The sequence below is a fragment of the Corvus moneduloides genome, chromosome 2, assembly GCF_009650955.1.
Source record: "Corvus moneduloides isolate bCorMon1 chromosome 2, bCorMon1.pri, whole genome shotgun sequence".
NCBI lineage: Eukaryota > Metazoa > Chordata > Aves > Passeriformes > Corvidae > Corvus > Corvus moneduloides.
In genome coordinates, this window is record NC_045477.1 from 93,883,365 (window position 1) to 93,888,578 (window position 5,214).

A 5,214-nucleotide genomic window follows, 5' to 3' on the forward strand; every position below is an offset into this window, starting at 1 on the left:
TGTGTGTCTTATGCAGCCTTCATTTTCCCACATATTAAAAGTCTGCATTATAAACCAAATCCAACTTGCCTACTAGGCTTGCTAGGGAAAGCAATGAGCCTAGCTAAGACAGCAGGGGAGATGGATTTGGTTCTGCGTTGTAGGAGTGGTTGGTTCTGTGTGTGTGTGTGTGCACATCTGTGTGGAAGATGGGGTAAGGATGAGACTGTAGGCATGGTATGGAAAAGGTGGGGTTGAGTTTTAACAGTGGGGAAACTTTCTGGCATTGGGCCCAAATAGAAATTAAATCCATCTGAGAGTGTGCTGGTTTTCACTTTGTAACTCAATGCAGAATAGTTTGGGGCTGATGGGGAAAAGTAAAGGCTGCATGTCGGTTTGTTCTTGTTCATCATGCTTAATTCCACAGCTGTTATGAATACTGAAAGCATTGCTAAAAGGCAGGAAAGGAATGCCCACATAGAAGATGTGGTGGGCCAGATTGGATGTTACTTCCATTTTGGGAGCTTTCTTGATTGGAAGCTTTCCAACCTTTCCTGCTACTTATTTATTTTTCCCTCATCAAGATTAGTGTTATACATTATAGAACAGGAAGACAACAAGAGTGGGAGGTAGGGAAGCTGGGACTCTGAGGTATAGAATAATTACCAATTCACAAAAATATTTTTATTGGCAAATAACACAGTTTTTTTAATTACTGTGTCAGAGAGTATGATGGGTGAATTTTAACCAAATATTCATAAGCGTATATATGAACGCCACATAAATGATTGCCATCCGGAGAACATTAGGGTTACACCATAATGCATTTGGTTAGTCAGGAAATGCTGAAATTAACCCTGCTCGTTGTGCATATGGTATTATATTCCTGCCCTTAATTACACAATCACATACTGTTTCTCAAATAATACACCCTGTTGGTATTTGCCCTCTTTACAGTCTAGGACACTCACTGGTAATTGTGAAGGTAAACTCAATAATCAAGAGTTATTGACTAAGTACCCCTCCCAAACCCTGTCTGCTTCTCTGCAGGGGAGAGTCCTTCTCCATGAGAGCTTAGAGGGGGCAATATGCTTGAGCCACTTTCTTGCAGCTTTTGGAAGCTGGAGGAATTGAGAGGTGCCTCAGAGCTGGACCTCTTCCAGCAAACCCAACCATGTGTGCAGCAGCAACTAATAAACTCTGCAAGGAATGAGCCAAAAGCTCCTGTGGTGCCCTTAATTCAGCCCATGTGCATCTTCAGAAGGCTCTCCATTATGCAGCTAAATTAGTTACACTTTTGTGTGCAAGACGTCCTCTCTTGGAGGCAGCCCTTTGGGTCAGACTGTGAATGTAATGGCTGTTGAAGATCCAAGGTGTTTCTGAGGATTCCCTTAGCAATGTCTGGAAGCCTTTCCAACACCAGTAGAAATTGCTTGCGTCCTCATTAGTTCTTCACTCAAACACATACTTTGGCAGCAGTCTGTAGCTCTATCAATTTGCTTTTAGTGGATTCCATCTTAATGGAAGAACTGAAAATCAGGTTCCTTCTAAAATGGTGGGGTTTGTTTGCTCTCTCCAAAAAATGTATGTAGGTAAGCACGTGATACATAATAAGTAGTTGCTGCAGACCAAGGAATGGTGTTGAGGGTGGTGGGGAGGCGTTTCTGGATGGTTATTGCCTAAAAGCACAGTTTAACTCTTGTTCTTCTGATTTCATTAAAGAGCTATGTGCAGGAGAATGGGTTTGTAAGAACTTGGGGAAGACAGGCCAGCTAAGGTGACTTGCTCTGTGGCATTCTTCCAGATATGCTTTTGTCTAGAAAATCCTTGGCAGGGATGCAGGGATTTTCATGAGAGCTGAGTAAAATACTGTAAAGGGGATTAAAAACTCTAATCAAAATATTCTGTGAAATTGGTCAAAGAACTGTGTTCCCCACAAATCGGTAGGAGTTTGGGAGTTTGGTTGTTTTTTTTTTTTTTCCTTAATAATTTCCTTGCTGGCTTAATAGCCTGTGATCATATGGGAAGAAAAGAGATTTATTTTTTTAAGACATGGGTTTGGAAGAGTGATGGCAAAAGGAAGAAGAGTAAATAAGAAGCATTTTCTGATTACTTTCAACCTGTAACTCATCCGTTTGTCCAGTGCAAACATGGCAAGGACTGTGACTGCCCACAAAGGGGGCAGTGTGAAAATGAGGAGAAGGAGGTGAGAAAGAAGGGAGAAAAAGATGGGTGAGTGTCCCTCTGTGATGCTGTCTGCCAGCCCTCTGTGCAGCTGTTTTTGATCCCTGGGGGATGCACCGATGCAATGTGGCAAAGGCAGCTGCGGACAAGACCAGTCAGAAAAGGATTTGCCCCAGTTCATCCTTTTTACTCATTTGGGTGGCTGCTGTGAGTTTTGCTGGAGCTGACTTTCTTTAAATTTGTGGCTGTTTATTGGCATTTACATTAATGAGGTAAAGCAGTGTTCTCCTTTGAGGAAATGCAAAAAAAAGTCTGCTTTATTTCTCCGCAGGGTGCCTACCTGCTGCAGCCGAGACTGTACTCTGTAGTGAGCTAGTAAACTGCTAGTAGGACAATTGTAAGTAGTATCTATTGCTGTCTCCATTCTTGCAAAATCCTGGCTGTGGAGTATGTTGTGCTTATTATCTTTTATGGAGTCATGTTGAACATCTTAAATGAGCTATTTACCTTCTGATGCAGCAGCTGGCTCTCCCCTGGCTCTCCTATTTGTCCTTTTGGCAGTGTGATTCCCAGGCAATGAGGACTAGATAAAGTATGTTCACATGAAATTCTGCTGTGTTAACTTACAGAAAGTCTGAACTGATGCAGCTGAAGTCGGTGGAGACACTGAAATTAAAAACAGAAGTCAGTCATCTATAATCAAAAGTGACAGAAGGGATGAAGAATCACAAGTATTTACAGCACCACTTTTCCCTGTGTGTCTCTCATTCACAGTTTAAGACCAAAACTGGTCTGTCTTTCCAGTCCTTATGTGCCTTATCTACACAGGAGACGTGATAACAGTAGTGGTCAGAAGAGCCATTTGACTCGAAGGTAAGAAGGAATGGAGGGCTGGCATCAACTCCTATATTGGACATCTCCACACTGCACCTGATTTTCCCCTATGTCCCAAAGAGCCCAGAAAGGCCTCATGGAGTGCTGCAAAGCTCCACATTTTGCTGTGAGGAGAAGAAGAGGGCTTGGAGTACGAATCACCCTATCTTACTTGCTGTAGATCTGTTCCTTATCTGTTCCTAAAATCTGGCAAGGATACATTTGGTACAAACTAGGCAAGTGGGGGGATGGTAGCAGGGTGGAGGGGTAGGAGGTGGAGAGCAGCTCTGCACAGGGAAGGTGCCTTTCCCACTGAGAGGCAGCCACTCTACTAGGTTAAAACAAGGGAACAGTCTCGGTGGTGTTACTTCACATTTGTCACACTTTTACTCCCCACCTTGTACCCGGGTACCTTAGGAGATGTTATCCGAAATGACCTGGACATGGTTCAGGTTTTAAACCAGTTAAGAGAAAGAGCTTAAATTAATGCATCTTTGAGTTGGAAACACATTTAAACCAGAGAGAAACCCAGAAGGATAATGAAAAATGTTCCCCCCTCCTCTTCTATACCACATCAGATTGACTAATCCTCTGTTATGTGGCTTTACTTTGAAACAGATCATTCTCGTTGCAACACGTTTAATGCTGCCAGCCACCACATGGTTATTTGGCAGCTATTTAAAGCTCAGATCATATTACTCTGTCGCAGTGCTAGGCACCCATGTTCCAACTGGTATACAACTGATCTAAAGAGAAATCAGCTTCAGGTTTTGTTCTCTGAAATTAAATGTGACGGCATGATCTCTATGATCCTTTGTCCCCCCCCTTTTCTCTCTCTCTTTTTTTTTTTTTTTTTTTTATGCATTATTACTTTTTGGAACAGCGTTTTGCTAGCACCACAGGGGAAATTCAGTTAGGTTGTCAGCCTGATATAGTGTATTATCAGACACGTTAGCTTTTCCTCCCTCTTACATTTGCTTAAGAGCTTATAAACCACAGAGAATAAAAAGTGCTAAATAGAATGAAATGACCTGTCAAGGGTAGATATAGTATTTGTGAATGACTTAAAAAAATTCCAGCAGCTTCAAGCACTCCAGTCTCACTGACTGTCTGCATTATCTTGAAATTTGGCCTCTTTCTTTTTTCTCCCAAGTAAAACTCTTCTATGTCCGTTGATCTTTGATGATTCTGTCTTGAAAAGGACTAATTTTGTCTTCCTATTTTCAGTCCAGGGTGAGATTTTGTAGCAGGAGAGGATATCTTTATGAGATTTGAAATAGATTTGAAACCTGCTCTTAATATCATAAGACTAATCTTGAATTTTACAAAACATTGAACAAAGTCAAGAACAGCTAGTCCCAAGAAGAATTAACCAATAAATACAATGTATTTAGCAGGGAATTCAGTTATTCTATTAATGGAGAATAGGAGAATTTTCCATGGAAAATAAAGGGACTGATCCCATGCCCAGGTCATTGTTAACTCTGATAGATGTATTAAATTCAGGAGCTGGAGTGATCAGCTTGCATTTAACCTCTCCCAGGAACTATGGGATAGTGCTTTCAAAGAAGCTCCAGTAATTAGGAAACGGAAGTTTTTTATGTAATCTTTCTTTTACTCCTATTTTTTTGTCCTGCCCATTTGTATGTCATCATCCTCCCCCCTCCCCTCCCCCCGCCGCAATTATGAAAAAAAACTTTTCAGGGTTTAAATCTTTGCCCTGAACTTTAAATAACAAGTTGTTAGTCAAAGCAATATGTACAGCATATTCCTGTACGTTCTGGGACTAGTGCTAAGTAGCTTGGTTCTTTGGCATGTACATCACATAATCCAGTACAAGAGCACCCTTTCAGCCTTCCCTGAGAAGCAGGCTTTAGGGAGGCAAGTGTTAAGCTTCCCTTGAAGCACCACATGTTTTGAGGCACTGGTGTGCTTCACTATGCACACAACAGTCCTGCATGTGCCTGTTGCTGAGATGAGCCTGAACAGCTTTGTGAGCTGCTCCAGAACCCACACCGGGTCCAGGCGTGGGACAGCTCGGCATGCAGTCTCCAAGACATGTCTATGTAGCAGTGCATGTGGACAACTAGCTTGAAAAAGTTAGCTTAAGTACTGTGCTCTGCCAGCTAATGGTGGCTATGCCTGTGGGGTGCAAGACAAAGAGCAGGCCAAAGAGAG